We start from the raw sequence: 18,586 nt of genomic DNA, 5'->3' as shown, positions 1-18,586 counted from the left end.
TCGTCGTATTTACTAATCTTTACCGGATGGATGAGAATTTCTCCAGTTGCATCATCTGCTGAGGGTGTGGATGGGCTAAGAAACAGGTCCCCGGATTTCATGTGCCATGCTCCCCAGGAAAGGGAAGAAAGCACCCCGAAACCTGTGCTGTCAGCACCTAACTTCAGGGTGCAGAGCCTTTACTGATGCCCGAAGCACAGGAGCCTCCCCAGTAATGCCAGGAGTTTCTGATTTGGAAGCTTCTCTCTGGCTGCAGGGTCCCTGCTCCCAACAACGGCTCCTCCAGGCACAGGTGTGTGAGGGGGGATCCACTGCACTCTGGGTGGCGCCATCACCCAAGGAGAACCTTTGTCTGCCGTGGCAGAGATGGGCAGAGAGCTGGAAGCATCCACTGGTGGGGGGCGGGGGGCTTCACTCAGGTTCTGTAGTCTGGGGAGGAAGGAAGGTTGCCCCCACCAAGGGCCTGCTCGGTGGGGGGGCCCCTCAGACAGTGCGCAGCTCTCCCAGCGGGAGCTCAGTGCAGGGGACCAGGCCTGGCTGCCCAGCGGGGCTGGAGGGCCGCTTTATGCTCAACTACCTGCCCTTCCTAGTAGATACGGGCCCACAGAGCTGCAGCACGAGGGTCTGGAAATCTTAAAGGAAGAGCATCCCACTTACAAGTATCTTCAAGTAAGAAGCAGGTGAAAGTTACAAATCCAATGCTTATCGTTCTCAGGAAGCTGTAAAGACCTCGATCTCGATGAAGCAGGTTTGGGGTGTTCCAAGCGAGGACAGTAGGACGTGAGGAGTGAAGAGAAGCCTACATTTATGGGAGAATTTAGCCTTCCTTTCTGGTCTCTAGTAGAACAAGTAGGCAAGAGACAAATTAAGATGTAGAGGCTTCGAATAATGTAATTCATAAGGAGGCAACGGTACAGGTGTTGATGAAACCTATAGAGATAAGTTGTTTTCAAGTATTCATTAAAAAAACCCCACAGTCGTTGTGTATTGTGTGTACTCAGAGAAAATCTCCGAAAGTTCCCAGAAGTAGAAAAGGACCAGGCCACATTCCCTAGTTAGGATTCAATAAAACTAGAAATTATGCATATGTGTTTGACCATATATCCTTGGTTTTCAATGCCCTTTTCCAGTGAGAGGAACCAGGGCTCCTTGGAGCAACAGATGATTCTCTGACTGAAGCAGAAACACACAAAATGAGCCTGGAGCACCTGGAAGGGTCAGAAAGTAAGGAATTGCTCAAAAAGCGTAAAGATCAGGGTATGCTAAAGGGACACAGGAGCCCACTGAAAGAGCCCCCGTGGTCAAAGCTGGAAAAATTTGAGCAAAAGAATAACGTACTGGATGATAACTCGAAATATATAACAAATATCCATGAGTCTATACTGATATAAATAAATGATCAAGTAAATACACAAATGGAAAAGAGGCAAATGTCCCGTGCAGAATTCCAAACAATTTATGTAGATGCTCTGCCTTCAAGGAGGTGGAGCTGAACACCCCCCTTCTTAAGTGTGGGCTTCCTTCGAACCATGCAGTCTCGGAAGGGGGTGGGGGGAGTAGCTTTTCTGCGGAGAAACCCGAGAAACACAGCCTCAGCCAGGTGGTCACGGGCAACCTCAACAGTCGTGAATCCTGTGAACAGTATGAACCCTTGAGGTAGTGTGATGGGAATGGTAGTTTACCTCTGGGGTTTGCTCTAAAACTCAAAACCCCAATCTAATAATCAGAAAACCATCAAACTCACATTGAGAGACATTCCACAAGATGCATGCCCCAAATTCTCCAAGCTGTCACCCAAACAAGGACGGTCTGAGAAACTGTCACAGTCTAGAGAAGCCAAGGAGATGGGGTGAATGAGTGTAATGTGGTGTCCTGGGTGGGGTCCTGGGACAGACAGAGGACATTAGGGGAAAACCAAGCAAGCCTGAAGAGAGTATGGATTTCAGTTACCATCATTGTATCAATGCTGGTTCATTATTTGGGCCAACGTACCATATCGGTGTTAGATGTTAACAGTGGGGGGAATGGAGTGACGGGTATCCTGTTCTATCTGTGTGACTTTCCCATAAAAGTAAAACTGCGCCAAATAAAAATTCTCAAATTCTAAAACATCTAAAAATATTGTTAAAAGTTCCTTTCACCTACTCTCTCATTTCACTATCCCGGTAGTCCTGTGGTGCGCCACTCCTCTGCAGATGGAAGGTTTGATCAGAGGGGGCTGATGTGTTTTGCCCGAGGCTCCAAGGCGACTGGTTGACCAAGCAGGACTGAAGCAGGGCAGCCAGGTTCCAGAACCTTCCCTCAAACATAATTGCTGCACAAATACTTGGGGGGAGCGAGCAGTGAGGACGCAGGCTCGTTTCTTCAGGACAGTTTATGGCATCCAAAGCTGCCTGGCACTGGTGGGTCTGGTCTCCGTGCTCCCACAGAGACCTCCTGGGACTTCGGTTGGGGAAAAGATCCAACTGCTGCTTGAAACACTGAAAATAATGTTCCAGGAAACTGGAGTGCGAAAAAGCAGAAACGAAGTTGTTTTCCTTCCTGAGTTCATGTGCAACAATGAGAAGCTTGATCGCACTTTGGGTTTAACAATTCCTCCAGTTGCCATAGAGGCATTTACACATCAGTTCCGCCTGCCCTTGTTCCCTTTGACTGACAGATGTAAAGTCTGGTCCGGGCGGCGAGGCCCATGCGGCTCCAGGGCTGGCCACCAGAGGGCGCGCTGCAGCTTCCCCTGCAGCCAGGCTGGGGCAGCGGCCAGCAGGTGCTTTCCACTGGACTTGGGATCTGCGGGGCATATGGACCCACAAGACCCAGATGCGTCTGTGTTCTTCTTCTGGAGAAAAATCACTTTTTTCCGAGTTCCGTCTCCCAGGCACACAGTGAGAATGCCCAGCACGAGCTGGGGCTGGGCCACCAGCTAGCCAGCTGGTTCAGAGGATGGCAGGGCACCTCCCGTGCCCTTGTGTCCCTTCCAGACGTCTTAGCGCCTCGTGGAGTGAAGGTGGGACCGCAGCTGGAGCTCTGGGAGTGAGCCCCAGTCCTGCCACTTCTGGGGGGTGCGGGCCTTCTGTGCCTGTTTCCTCACCGGTGAGGGGGAAAAGCACTGTGCCACTTTTCTGTTGGCTAAATGTCCGAGAAGAGAGGCCGTGTTCCTCTGGTTTCCCCCTGTCTCCCACCGGGCTCTTCTGGGAGCCCCCTGGGGTGGCTGTAGGTGACCCCTGGCCGGCCTCGCCTTCTGAGGCCTCCCTGCTGGGGATGGGTGGTGCCTTCTGTCTCCCCGACCCTCACCGAGGGGCTGAGGGTCCTCTGGCCTGCCCTTCCACAAGGCACTTTCACAGGTAATTTCTACACTTTTCCCAAAGGAGCAGAGTATCTGGCACATTTACAGTGACCTTATATCTTGAGATTTCCTAGAGTTAAATATTTTGTCCCGTGACCCTCCTGTGCGGGTCCCGGTTCTGTTCCAAGACAGTAGGGAGACCGCCCCACTGTTTACAACTGTGGTGAATTAAGCCCCCTTCACCCCCGCCCCCCAGCGTGTGTCACCCTGAGGCCTTCTCCTTGGCTCACCCTTTGGGTCCGACGGGGAGCCCTTCGGTGACCCCACGACTCCCTGGACCGCAGCTCGTGAGGCGCCGCTCCTCCTGAGAAGTCCCACCAGCTCAGCTGTGCCACAGGCAGCCTTGCCATGCCCTTGGAGCCCAGAGCCCCGGGGCCGGAGGAACCAGCTTCCGGCCGCCTGGACTGCAGCTCGGCGGCACGTGACCTCAGGACTACAGCGAATTCCTCCCACCTTCCTTCTCCCAGCTCCGCTCACCCCAGACGACCCCTGTCTGTCTTGGTGTGGCCAGGACGGGCTTGGGGAGGAGGCGTGGGTGTGGCCCAGGCTCTGCTGCGCTTGCCGGACGTGGGAATCTGCCCGCCTCCACCCTCCTCTGCCTCGCTGAGGCCCTGGGGGCAGTGGGCCCTTCCAGGTGCGCGTGGCTCCTTCGCCCTGTTCCCAGGCATCCCTCAAGGTCAGGGAGGCAGGTGACACCTGGCCGGGACAAGAGGGATGATAAGGAGACAAGTATCCCATCTGCAGAACGGCCCCGAGAAATGTTTCTTGCCCCGGGACCGAAGCAGGTGTGATTAGATCTCCCAGGAAGGTGCATATTTCTGTGCTTAATATAATTATTTACACATCAGTATCAACATCCGGTGTCAGTACATATGTGGTGGTGCGTATGGGTGATAAAAAACCTCAGGCAGGTGACATATTTATGTGTGGTAAATATTTAAAGACTCCCATGTGTTCTGATTAGAAAATGTGCATCACTGGACAATCTAGTTTCAGAGGTTTCTCTCTAAGGTGAGATTGATTAAGGTTTATGAGGTAGCTGCAGAGGTGGGACTGAGTCTATGTGAAAGTCTCGGGGGGTAAAACTGGGGCTCTGCCAGTGACTTTTGCTTTCAGAGTCCCATTGATGAGTCAGGACTCTTCTCTGTTATTAAGACAGTGATTGGCTCTGCATGAGTTAACAGCTGCGTAGTATTGCCTGAGAGGAACAGGGATAAGTTTCCTCTTTTCCTCTGATACTTTGAAAAGTCAGCTCGAAGGTTCTGTTTTTCCGTCACAAGAGGTGGCTCGTGTTTCTCCTGGGCGGGGACCAATGGCAGTGAATTCAGACACCTCCGCAAGTAACGAGGTGCAGTTCCGGAACAGACCACCAGATGGTGCACTAGAGGCCGCCGGGAGGGCGGGTGGACCCCCACCCAGGGAAGCGGGGGGGCTTCATCCCAAGGGTGTCGGAGGCCTGGTTTGGTCTGGAAGAAATTTCAAACAGGGTAACGAGGCTGCCCCCTGAAGACCCACATCTTGGCCGCGTTGCTTCGTATCCCCCAATCTAGTGCTTCTGCCCCAGCCTCCTCCATTCCACTGGGGCTCTGTCGAGCCTCGGAGGGCATTCTTTTGGGGCTGGCTTTTGCAGGCAGAGATGCAGCACGTAATTAGAGGGGGCGCCGGACAGTAACCAGGTAAGGAATGAAGGAGGGTGCCTTCAAGCTGGAGCTCTACTGTGGGTTAGACTGTGTCTCTTCTCCCCCTAAAGACATATTGCAGTACTAACCTCCAGCAACCTCAGAATGTGGCCTTGTTTGGAAATAGGGTCATTGGCAGTTTAATCAGTTATGATGAGGTCATGCTGGAGTAGGGCGGGCCCCTAATCCAATGACTGGTGTCCTTATGAGAAGACACAGAGATGCAGGGAGATGGCAGAGATTGAGGGATGCAGCCTCAAGCCTGGAGCCTTCAGCAGTTGGAAGAGGCAGGAAGGACCCTCCCCTAGAGCCTTCAGAGTGAGCATGGCCCTGTGGACACCTTGATTTCGGCCTTCTGGCCTCCAGAACTGTGAGACCTCAAGAGTCCGTTGTTTTAAGCCAACTACAGCATGGTCTTTGTTACGGCAGCCCCGGGAAACTAACACAAGTGCTGAAAACGTAAAGGCAAGGGGAGCCCACTTCCAAGAAACGTTCTGTGTTTTGCCGCTGAGACACGAGATTTCTCAGTGATTGGTCAAGTCTTGGCCTACATCCTGCGCCAGTTGTGGAAATAGGAAGAAATCCCAGAGTCCTGCTCTGGAGCGATGGGGCTGTGATTGGCTCAGCCGGGCAGGTGCAGGGGGTGGAGGGGAGCTGTTTCCTTTGAGCGCTGGAGACGAAGCTGGCTGCAGCGACCCTCGCCTCTGCCGGGGGGCCTGCTCTCTTTTCTGGTTTTCAGAGTTACTTCCTCCGAGGAGGGATGTGGTTGAACGGTGGGACAGCAGGGAGACTTATATTCGTATTTAAAATTCAGCCCAGGACTCGGGCACAGGGAAACTCCTGAATTCATGCAGCATGTTGTGAGCACTGCCGGAGTGTACAGATGCACAGCTGATTTCTACAACTTATCTTGGCAAATAATGCCTCCAAGGGGCTCCGGGATTCTGTCCTCACATCCTGCTGTATCAGGGCAACAGAGGGAAGGAAAAGAATGCCGCCTCCAGAGCACTCAGCATCGCCCGGCGGGAGGTGGTCCCACCCGACCCCACAGGACCCCCGGGTGGCTCCGGGACTCTTCCGCTGAGGTGATAAATGAACAGGGATGGCAGGGCCTCGCTGCCACCCCGGGGAGGCAGTCTTTGAAACGTGCTCATTCCTCTGAAAACACAGGAGAGGCGTGGGAGCCCCTGGCTTCTCCCTGGGCCCTGTTCCCCTCCGGAAGAGGCAAGGCCAGGCCAGCGGCCATTCCAGGGAGGCCAGGGCCGGGGCTGCGCCACGCCTGAGTTGGGAGAATCTGGCTGTCGGGGGTGAAGGGAAGGTGACCACGTCCCTGGTCTTCTATTTCTGGATCAGAAACCACGTTCTCGGGGGATCTTAGTCCACTTGCAAACACCCCTGCCTCTCTTGGGAGCCCAGGCTGGGTCCCGCTGCTCCTTTCCGGTGGACGAACCATCTACCAGGCAGGGCGGGCGATCGACATTCTCTTGGAAGACAGAGCCAGGTAGTCAGGTGTGAGCCTCCAGACCGCAGGGGAGCAGGCATTGTCTCACTTCCTGCAAGGAGGGGGCAGTGGAGGACGTCATCACGGTGGTGGTGAAGAGTGTCCATCTGCTGCCCAGGCCCCTCCTCAAACCTCAGTGTAATTACGGGCCTGCCGGTGCTGGTAGAGTTCTCGGCTTCCGGTAAATATTAATGGCTTGCTTTTTATTCATTTAGCTTATATTTTTGAAAGATGGCCTCAAACAAAAAGATCATATCTGTATGTTGTGCTTTAATTTATTTTCACCTTTTTCTCTCCTTTGGAGACCCCTAGCGTTTCATCACTTTGTTTACCACAAATTAAAGCGGGGCTGATTGTTTACCAGGCTGAAGGCCCCTGTGCATTGCTCCGCACTCTCCTTTTTTTAATAATCACAACCTGGGATTCATTTGCAAGAGGCCCTAATCTGCATGAGAATTATACAATTAACTTTTGATTAACCACCTAGTTCTTTCTGAAACCACAGTGTATAGGATACTCTGCATTTAAATAATTTTCCTTAAATTGGGAGCAGGTCCTTCATTAAGCTGGTGAGTTTGACTAAACAACAACATTTGGGATAATCAGGGTCCAAACAATAGGCAAGCCGGCAGGGCTAGAATGTCATCTTTAAACATAACATTGGAGATAAAGGCCCCCAGATTGGGCCTTATCGAAACACAAAAATATCAAAGTGCTCTCTTGTCTGTGGCACAATGCGGAGGCCCCAGCGATGTCGGGCGACCATTGTCTGGTGAGGCTGCTGCAGGATTTTCATTCAGGCGCCCGGCAAACACACGTTGCATCACGCAGAGGACTTATCTCCAAGTCTGACAATAATTATCAGGAAGAATGTACTCAGGATGACTTTTTTTGTGTGATTTTTATGCCTCCCCAGCACAAGGAAGGGGAGATAACAGCATTAGGAGAAAGGGGAGCGTCTCCAAAGATTCTCCCTGGAGCTGGTTCTTGGATTAAATTTGCTCTGCTACTCCGATGCCGCTGAACAAGGGGGAAGAAAGCCTGAGAGCCTTCTATAGCGGGTAATAACAGACCTGAACACAGCCCTCACCCAAGATAAGATCCATTGTCGGGAACAAACAAAGGAGCCCTATTAAACACCGCTGCAGGAATATCTATGAGCAAAGTTTGAAACCCTCCTTTTCTCTCCTCCTCTCCTTGCTTGTTCCTTCACCTGGTTCTGCAGGACATTTCCTGGGACTCCCAAGAGAACATGACCGGAGCCTCTGGTCTAAGGGAGCAGTGAGCTCTGGGCAGTGACGTCATGGTCTTGGGAGTTATCAAGGCCAAGGCTGCCTTAAGATTTCCAAGGTCAGGGTCATGCCCTTTGTTCTGTGGGTCCCACCCTTCTCATTTTTGCTTCTCCCCCCCAAGTCCAGCCGAAGAGACCTTGATCTCAGATACTGAGAGTCCTGGGAGACTTGGTGGTGCGTTGAAAAGACACAGTCATGGGCTTCCCTGGTGGCGCAGTGGTTGAGGGTCCGCCTGCCGATGCAGGGGACACCGGTTCGTGCCCCGGTCTGGGAAGATCCCACGTGCCGCGGAGCGGCTGGGCCCGTGAGCCATGGCCGCTGAGCCTGCGCGTCCGGAGCCTGTGCTCCGCAACGGGAGAGGCCACGAGAGTGAGAGGCCCGCGGACCGCAAAAAAAAAAAAAAAAAAAAAAAAAAAAAGACAAGACACAGTCATTCTGCCTTCCCTCCACCTTGGTCCAGCCAGCCTTCCCCAGCCTTCGGAGTCCTTAGGTAGCTATTTGTCCTTAAAGAAGAGCTGGTCTGCTTCCTTCTAGCGGGGATTGGTAAGCAACCAGTGTTATACCGATGCAACATCCCTGGCAAAACAAAGTCCCGTGCTTCCAATTAGCTGCTTTTGCGAAGCCATCGCCCTGAGCTGGTGAGCCCACGGCATCCGTCTTAGTCTCGGCGTCCCAGGGCCGATTGGTACAGCATCCCTCCAGCCTTAGAGTGAGGAAGACTCTGCAGTACATGTTTTCTGGTTAAATTGAGATCAGATGACCAGTTTTGGTTTTTTGCTTTTTTCCTTCAACCAAAAAGAATTGCCAGCGGTCGAGATTTGCTCAATATGAGTTTTGTTCAGCTCTTCCTCGCCATCCACCCTCACGAGACTTTCCTGACCTTGTCTTGCTGCGTGGGTCTGGGTCGGGGTAGAGGTTATCACAGGACGTCCTCCCAGCATGCAGGACGGAGGCAACAGGCTGCGGGATGGGACCTGTGGCCGCTGCAGCCCCAGGAGCATGGGAGCCCCTGGGTCTGAGTAGCCAGTGGAGGGGATGGGTACGGGGAGGTGATGGGCACAATGGGAGCCTGGGGTGCAGCTTCCCTGTGTGGGAACCTTGTCCAAAACCTGTTGGCAAGCGCGGTGAGCGAGCCGGGGAAGCCAGAGTGGAGGGCTGTTCACCCACAACCCAGGGCAGGCAGCATCGGTGCCCCGCTTGGTCTCTCCAAGCCCGGGCCTGCTGTCTTGACCCTCAGGGCCACCCACCTCCGCCGGGACGGAGGACCCAGGCCTGGTGCCGGAAGCCTCAGACCTAAGGGAAACCAAGCACCCCACACCTGAGGGCATTTCCACCGGAGCCGGAGGAGGAGGGGCTAGAGGGGTCAGAGGACCAGTCGGCTCTCCCTGCCTGCTTCCGTTTGCTCCACCCTAGAAGCCTGACTTTCTGACTTTCACAGACCGGCAGCCAGGACTCCCTGAGGCCAGCAGCGCCGTGTCCTCCCCACCACGGTTGGTTCTGTGGCTGGGACCTTTCTTCTCCAAAGGAGGCCAGACTTCAGGACAATCAGGCCCCCGTGGGCGGGACATGCTAGGCTGCCTCTACCTGCCCAGAGCTCCATCCCTGCGATGTGCAGAGACAGGGCATGGCGGGCGGAAATCATCTCTAGCCACACTTTTAAGAAAATCAGGAAAGCTGTGAAGTTTGATCTTCAAAACATTCTTCCTGCGAGTGGCTGAAATTATTCTGAGATTCAGAGGAATGTAATGCTCAAAACAAGCTTGATGTGTAACTGGATTCTCGGGAAGCTGGGCACCAGGTGGATTATCAAGCTCCGGCTTATCATGTGGTCCGGTTTTATGGGGCTGAGCACGTGTCCACTGGTTGGGGTTCTTTCACCTTGGGGTGTTTTTTTTTTTAGAGTGTCTGCTTTTTTTTTATCCCCCTTAATTAATTAGTTTTATTTTTTGGCTGCATTGGGTCTCTGTTGCTGCACGCGGGCTTTCTCTAGTTGTGGCGAGCAGGGGCTACTCTTCATTGTGGTGCGCGGGGCTCCTCATTGCGGTGGCTTCTCGTGTTGCGGAGCACAGGCTGTAGGCGCACAGGCTTCAGTAGTTGTGGTGCCTGGGTTCAGGAGTTGTGGTGCACAGGCTTAGCTGCTCCGAGGCATGTGGGATCTTCCCAGACCTGGGATCAAACCTGTGTCCCCTGTATTGGCAGGTGGATTCTTAACCACTGCACCATCAGGGAATTCCCTTGGGGTTGTTTTGAGCAGTATAATGCAAGGGCAGCTAGGGAAGCGCATGCTACCCTACAGGTTTGCTAGTGAGCACGATTCACCAGGTGCAGCTGGGAAATGCCAGCTAGAACTGGCCTTGACCTACACAACCAGGGGGACGGTTCCCAGGCACCTAGTGGGTGGAAACACTCACGGCAGAGGGTGAGGTAGCTGGGCACTGAGACTAGTTCAGAAAGGGCTTTGCAGATGCATCCTTTCAACCGTCTCCATCTTATGTTATAAAAAGTGAAAAAATATAGGAAGGGCAAGTTGGGGACTAGGAAGATTACAGTAATATAGCTTCTCAGCTAATTGATTAGCAATTATGGCTGTAATATTGTTCATTTTAATTGTGTTTCGTCTCTATTTTGGTAATAAAGATTATTGTTTTGGATTATGACTTTATCCTCCTATACTAATTACTAACTTGTGAAATTAAAGTATATATTTTCACATCCTGACAAAATTCACACCACGTCCTTATATAATAGCTTCCTTTTCTGAACAGCCCAGTTGTTTGGTGGTTTCATCTTTAATATCCGAGAAGGGCTCAGTTTTGGCAAGCAAGCTAAATGATATTTGGTTTACGTACCAAGAAATACAAGCTTACAAAATGATGTGTTAAAGGGAGTGAAAGAGACAGGAGACATTGCCAGAAATCTGAGATAGGACAGAACACAAGTGGATTTATGTGGAAAACTGATTTTTAATTTTAAAGGGAATTTCACCCCTTATGATCATTTCTGCAGGTTTCACGGTGGAGGCAACGTGGCATGAACCACCGCAGAGCTCTTAAATCCTTCCACCAGTGCCTGGCTTCCTCTCTCCTGAGACAAACATCAGTTTCACACATCTACTCCTTGGGATTTTACATTTTTAATTTTTCACAGAAAAATTTCATGTATCCAGTGGCCCATATTTATGGCTTCCATTTCCTCCCCACCTTCTCATCCTGACAAGAGATGGGCAGCACAGGGTGGGCTAGAAGGAACCCTCAAACCTGTGCCAGGCCCCTCCAGCCCAACATTTCCACTTGGCCTTCTCATGCCTGCCCCTCGAGGCGCCCAGATCACCCCTGGCCCCGAGACGCCTCCCCCACTCCCGCCCCTGCCCACTGCCCTTAACCTAGAGCTTTTGTCTTTTAAAATCTCCCTTCTGAAGGACAAAATCTGCTTTACTTGCCTGTACACTGGCCACAGCCCATCCTGTGGACATTCATAGAAATCTCCAATGACCAACCCCCAGCAAAGGCCTTTTCTCAGACCTCATGCAGGATCTCCACTCAGAACTTGACCTCATAGACACCCCTCTCTCCTTCCTGGCTTCAAATATTTGAATTTCCTATGTACCATACAAGTACCTGTACACACACTGCCCACCTCACATAATTTAAAACCTGTGTGTGTTATCAGGGTGCTACATTCTGAAGCCATAGTCAGCAACCTGGAATACTTCCCTGTCTTTTTCTTTGTATTTATGTAGATTAGGTGTCTGTAAACTTTTTTTTTTTTTTTTTTTTTTTGATAGTGGACCAGATATCCCATATTTTAGGCTTCTCAGATCTCTGTGACAACTACTTAGCTCTGCTGTTGCAGCACGAAAGCAGCCGCAGACAACAGCTGGGTGAGTGAACCTGGCTGTGTCAGGTAAAACTTTACAAAAACAGGCAGCAGGACGGATTTGGCTGCAGGCTGCCCAGCGCCAACCCTTAAAGTAGATGTTTACGTGTACAAGGTATCATGTATGTTTGATTCATTTAATGTTATATTGGGAACAGTTCCTTTGGTTAATCAGATTTGTTGTGGAATATGTTGTTAATGGTTGTACAATATCCTAGTCCAAACATTTGTTGTGATTTTAGTTTCAGAAAGATAGTGCCAATTTATAATTTCACTAGTGGTACATGAGAGTGATAACCTACCACAGGCCTGAACTGAATCATTAAAGACATAAAGAAAGGCTATCTAATTACACAAGAATATGAGATCTTAAGGAACTGGAGCTGGTATTTTGTATAGTCTGGGTCTCTTACGTCGATGACACTGATGATACCACCTTAGAGTGAATCGATATTTTCTGAGATGTGGCCCTAGCCCTACATATTAGAAAGCCATTCCCTCTGCATTTCTCACCCCTATGGTGCTGTTGAACCACCTCCTCTTCATTTTCCAACGGCATTACAGCTGGGAAGGGGTCCATGTCAAGGTCTGGGACGCGGGGGTGAGAGGTGGGGTGAGGTGGGCCTTAAATCAGGTCTTCTGACCCTGCGCCCCGAACCTCACCTTCACAGCAAACCTTCAGTCAGTGGCTCATTATTTCCCATGAAGGTGACTGTCTTTACAGACAGACTCAGGCAACCTGCCCATTGCACTGTGTCGCTGGGACGTGTCCCCAAGACATTGCTGGACGTCTCCACACCCCATATGAGAGCCCTCGCTTCTTTGTGGTCCTGTTTCTTGCCACGTGCATCCTCAGGGGTTACCCTAGAGATAGGATCACTCCAAAATGTCCCCAGTGCTGATTTCCTCATAAGCCCGGGTACCTTCAAATCCAGCCTCTGGCTCCTGGTCCCCTGGCCCCTCCTTTTCCTTGTATTTCTTAGAAATGCATGTGAAGCAGGTATCACACAGCCACAGAAACAGAGAAAATGCAGCTAGACTAACATCCCTTGAAAATAGGCTAAGTAGGTTTAGGGCTTCCCTGGTGGCTCAGTGGTTAAGAATCCACCTGCCAATGCAGGGGACATGGGTTCGAGCCCTGGTCCAGGAAGATCCCACATGCCACGGACCAACTAAGCCTGTGCGCCACAACTACTGAGCCTGAGCTCTAGAGCCTGCAAGCCAAAACTACTGAGCCCACGTGCCATAACTACTGAAGCCTGCGCACCACAACTACTGAAGCCTGCGCGGCTAGAACCTGTGCTCCGCAGCAAGAGAAGCCACGACAATGAGAACCCCACTCACCGCAACTAGAGAAAAGCCCGCACACAGCAAGGAATACCCAACACAGCCAAAAATAAATAAATAAATAAATAAATAATTTAAAAAATAAAATAAGATAGGCTAAGTAGGTTTAAACAGCCTTCCTATTTTTTTTTTTTTTTTTTTTTCAGCAGAAGCAATGGAATTTTTGCATAGTTACCTCTATCCTGGAACATCTTACATCATGTCCTCTTTGCGATGAACCACTTGAATGAAAGGCTTTAGGATGGTGCCCAGAGGTTAAGCTGGCACTGATATCAACCATCCGAGCTACAGGCAAGAAAGCAGCGCGCTCTGCCCCAGCCTCCGTCTGGCTGCTGAATTAAAAATGAATCGCATTCCTAATAAATGTAATTGCGCAAATTCTCTGAGTGAACAGCACTGAGAGCAGGAGTTGGCATGAGAGGGAGCTTCGGAGAGAGCTCTGCCCATGGCTTCTGCATCAAGACGCTCCTTCCTTCCTTCCTGGAATGTTGGAGGCACAGTGACAAGTATTTGTTCTGATGATGCTCTTGGAAAGCCGGGCACCTCCCTTTTGTTTGGGCACTTTGCATTTGTTAGACAGTGTCTAAATGCATTGAATCAGACCCTAAACCCATTTTGGAGACTTCATTCCAGGGAATGGCATTACAATGGGCTTTTGTGCTGATGGCCCCAGGCTAAGGGCAGTGGTTGCTCGTGGCCTCTCCAAATATTGTGGTCAGGGACTCACTCCTATTTGAGACCATCCTTTGATTTATTTTCCTCAGCACTTGTGCCAGAACCAACTGTATTACAGGCTGTCTAATTGAGACTTGGCAGCAGACAGGCCAGATCAAAGGCAGCCCAAGCGCAGATCTTGGATCCCAGGCCAGTGGGCACTTAGTGAGGCTCGGAAGCAAGCGTGCCGCCTGTTTCCAGCAGCTCATGCCAACACTGCTGCCTCAGCATCGCACTGGCTGACACATGGGCTGTTCCGCCCTCGGTTCCAGAAGGAGCCACTTGTGAGCTATTAAAGACAGCAGTGAAGTGCCGTGGTGACAGTGGTGATTCAGGGAAAGATGCAGGAACTGTCGGGGAAGGGGGTCTCCTTGTTTCCTCTGTGTTATGTCTGTGAGCAGGAGGGAACTCCCAGCCAACCAGAGGCAGGCGGGGAGGATCCTGATGGGACCAGGAGTGTTGGGGGATGGAGAGGTCCTGCAGGGAAAGAACGTGAAAGAACATTTGCTAAGTTCACAGGCAATAGACTACAACTACGTTCTCAGATGTTTACTAATCCAAGAATCCTAATTCTTGGAGCCACAAAAACGGAGGGTCAGTTACCAGTTTAGTAATAAGAACAAATAAGCTATTTGATATAAGTGCAGTTACTCTCAACACTGACTTATAGATTTACCACAAAATGTACCAAAATCCTGGCTGCCTTTTTTTTTTTTTTAAAGAAAATGACAAGCTGTTTCTAAAATTCATATGTTTATGTGAAGGGTTGAGAAAGCCAAAACAATCCTGAAAAAGAACAAAGTTGAGGACTCACACTTCTCGACTTCCAAACTTAGGACAAGTTGCAGTAACCAAGGCTTAACAATATTGTCTTCCAACCTAGGAATGTGGATATTTCTCTCAGTTTATTTATATCTTGTAAAATTTCTTTCAGATATGTTTTGCATATTTTTAAAATTAAAAGACTATTTTTTTGTTGTTGTTTTGTTTTTTGCAGTACGGGGGCCTCTCACCGTTGTGGCCTCTCCTGTTGCAGAGCAACAGGCTCCGGACGCGCAGGCTCAGCGGCCATGGCTCACGGGCACAGCCGCTCCGCCGCACACGGGATCCTCCCGGACCGGGGCACGAACCCGTGTCCCCTGCGTCGGCAGGCTGACTCTCAACCACTGCGCCACCAGGGAAGCCTCCAAAAGACTATTTTTAAAGAGAACTTTTAGTTTACAGAAAAATTGTGCGGAAATTTGGAGGTCCCATGTACCACCCTCTACCCCCGCCATAGTTTTCCCCCATTATTAACATCTTGCATTAGTGTGATACACTGATGAACCAAAATTGATACATTTTTATTAACTAAAGTCTACTGTTTACATTAAGATTCACTTTTTGTGTTTCATCGTTCTATGGGTTTTGACAAATGTATGACATCATGTGTCCACCATTATAGTATCATAGAGAGCAATTTCACCACCCTAAAAATCCCCTGTACTCCACCTATTCATTCATCCCTCCCTCCCCCAGGCCCTGGAAACCACTGATCTTTTTACTGTCTCTATAGATTTGCCTTTTCCAGAATGTCAAATAGTTGTAATCAAACAGTATACAGCCTTTTCAAACTAGGTTTTTTTGACTTAGTATTATGCTTTTATGGTTCCACTATGTCTTTTCCTGGCTTGATAACTCATTTCTTCATGTTATTGAATAAGATTCATTGTCTGGATGCACCACAGTTCATCCACTCACCTATGGAAGGACAATTGGTTGCTTCCAATTTTTGGTAATTATCAATAAAGCTGCTCTAAACATTCATGGGTGCGTTTTTGCGTGGACCTAAGTTTTCAACTTTTTTGGGTCAATACTAAGGAGCACAAATGCTGGATTCTGTGATAAGCCTGTGTTTAGCTTTGTAATAATTTGCCAGTCTTTCAAAGTAGCTGTACCATGTTGCATTCTCACCAGCTAAGAATGAGAGTTCCTGTGGCTCCACATTTTCACCAGCACTTGGTGTTGTCAGTGTTTTGGATCTTAGCCATTCTCATAGGTGCTTAGTGATATCTCATTTTTGTTTTAATTTGCACCTCCCTAATGATCTATGATATTGAGCATTTTTAAGTATACTTATTTGCCATCTGTATATCTTCTTTGGGAGGTGTCTGGTCAGACCTTTGGTTCTTTTTTAATTGGGTTGTTCGTTTTGTAATTGTTGAGTTTTAAGAGTTCTTTGTACAGGACACAAATATGTGTTATAATATATGTTATATGTGTTTTGCAAATATTTTCTCTGTCTTGTCTGTACATTCTCTCAACCATATCTTTTGCTGAGTCGAAATGTTAATTTTAATGAAATCAAACTTATAATTTTTCTTTCATAGGTTGTGCTTTTTGTGTTTTATTTAAAAAGTCATTACAAACCCACAGTGACCCAGTTTGTCTCCTGTGTTATTTTCTAGAAGTCTTATAGTTTTGTGTTTGACATTTAGGTGTATGATCCCTTTTGAGTTAATTTTTGTGAAAGGTAAAAGGTCTGTGTCTAGATTAATTTTTTTTTAATTGTATGTGGCTGTCCAGTTTTTTCAGCAGTGTTTGTTGAAAAGACTATCCCTTTCCATTGAATTTCCTTTGCTCCTTTGTGGAAGATCAATTTATTATATCTGCATGGGTACGTTTTTGGGCTCTGTATTCTGTTATGTTGATCTTTCTTGTATTCTTTCATCAATGTCACACTGTTTTGATTATTGTATCTTTAATTCTAAATCTTGACTTGAGTAATATCAGTCCTCCGACTTTGTTCTTCTTCAGTATTGTGCTGCTGTTCTATCTTCCCATACAAACTTTAGAATTAGTTTGTCAATATTCACAAGACGACTTGCTGGGGTTTTGATAGGGATTGCACTGAATCTGTAGATCAAATTGGGATGAATGGACTTCTTACGAACATTGATTCTACCCATGAACATGGGAAATGTCTTCATTTATTTAGCTCTTTGATTTCTTTCATTAGAGTTTTCTGGTTTTCCTCATATAAATCTTAATCATAGTTTGGTAGATTTATAGCTAAGTATTTAATTTTGTTTGGATGCTTACGCAAATGGTGTTGTATTTTAAATGCCAAATTCCTGTTGTTCATTGGAGGTATATAGGAAAGCAACTGATTTTCATATATTAGCCTTATATCATACAAGTTTACTATAATCATGTCTTAATTCCAGGAGGGTGTTTTTTTTTTGTTGTTGTTATTTTTTTGTTTGTTTTGTTTTGTCAGTTTTTTGGGATTTTCTACATAGACAATCAGGTCATCTGTGAACAGAGACAGTTTAATTTCTTCTTTCCCAATCTATATATTTTTATTTCCCTTTTTTGTTTCATTTCATTAGCTGAGACTTCCAGTACTATCTTGAAAAGGAATGGTGAGAGGGGCCATCCTTGCCTTGTTCCTGGTCTTGGGGAAAGCATCTAGTTTTGCAATAAATCTGTAGATAAATTTGGGAAATGCTGCCATCTTAATATTGAGTCTAACAATCAACGAGCAATGGAATTTCACTCCATTTATTTAGACCTTCTTTCATTTCTTTCAGCAATGTTTTGAAGTTTTCAGTGGACAAGTCTTGCACCATTTTGTTAAAGTTACTGCTAGGTATTTTATTTTTTTGATGCTTTTGTGAATAGGGTCATTTTATTAATTTTATTTTGGATTTTTCATCATTGGTATAAATAAGTTTATTTTTGTATTTGTTTGTTAGTTTTGTAGTTTTTCCCATGGATTCTGTAGTGTTTTCTATCTACAAGTTATGGTGTCTGTGAATGAAGACCATTTTTCTTCTTCCTTTCCAATCTGGATGCCTTCTATTTCTTTTTCTTACCTGATTGCACTGGCTAGAACTCTAGGGCAATGTTAAGTGGAAGTGGTGAGGGGAGACAGCTTTGTCTTTTCCCCAAATTTAAGGGGAAAGCATCCCATCTTTTATCATTAGGTGTGATGATTGCTGTAGGTTTTTCATACATGTACTTTATCAGGCTGAGCAAGTATTTTTTCTATTCTCAGTTTCTTAAGAGTTTTCGTCATGAACAGATGTGCTTTCTTTGCTTTTGTACAAGGGTTTGAGCCACTTTACCACCAAAAGATAAGGAGGGCAGAAGCTAGGACTGAAGGAAGAATGTTGGAGGCCCTGGATCACATCAGCCCTGGGACCCACCCTACCTCTCAGCATCTAGTTGTGTGAGCCAGCAGGTGTCTTTATTGTTGAGGGCTCATTGACTTTGTTTTCTGTTACATTTAACAAGAAACCTCGTCACTGATACACTGCCTCCTCCAAGCAGTCTTCCTGATCCATCTTCCAAGTGTGCTGTGTCCTCTCTGACTCCATAGGTCTCTGTTATCACGCATTGCCTTGGCTGCCCCGTCTGACTGTCTGTGTCTTGCTTCCTCTGCTGGTTCCTTTGGGCAGAAGCTTTGTTGCCTACATGTCTGCCTGTCTTGCAGCGTTGGCATTGTCCTTGCAAAGAGTAGACACCCAGCTCTGTAATGAACTAATGCAAAGATACTTCAGTGATTACTACTGAAACCAGATTACATACTTTAATTCTTCCTCTAGGAAGATTCAGAGGAAAGATCGTGAGACAAGACCAGTTTGTTTTTTCGTTTTTTGTCAATTAAAAATAAAAGCCTTAGAGCTAGCTATTTACTCAGTGAAACCATAAGGGCATTCATTGGTTGGAGGGAGGTGGAGGCCTAGAAGCTTCTTTCATTGGGGAGGCCCCTCCCTCCCATCTTCCAGCTCTGTGCTCGGTGGAACTGCTTTGAGAAATGTGGACTCTGTTTTATAGATAGGCCTATCAA

Source organism: Lipotes vexillifer, unplaced genomic scaffold (assembly GCF_000442215.2).
Source record: "Lipotes vexillifer unplaced genomic scaffold, Lipotes_vexillifer_v1.1 scaffold248, whole genome shotgun sequence".
In the NCBI taxonomy this organism is placed as follows: domain Eukaryota; kingdom Metazoa; phylum Chordata; class Mammalia; order Artiodactyla; family Lipotidae; genus Lipotes; species Lipotes vexillifer.
This window is presented reverse-complemented; position numbering follows the sequence as displayed.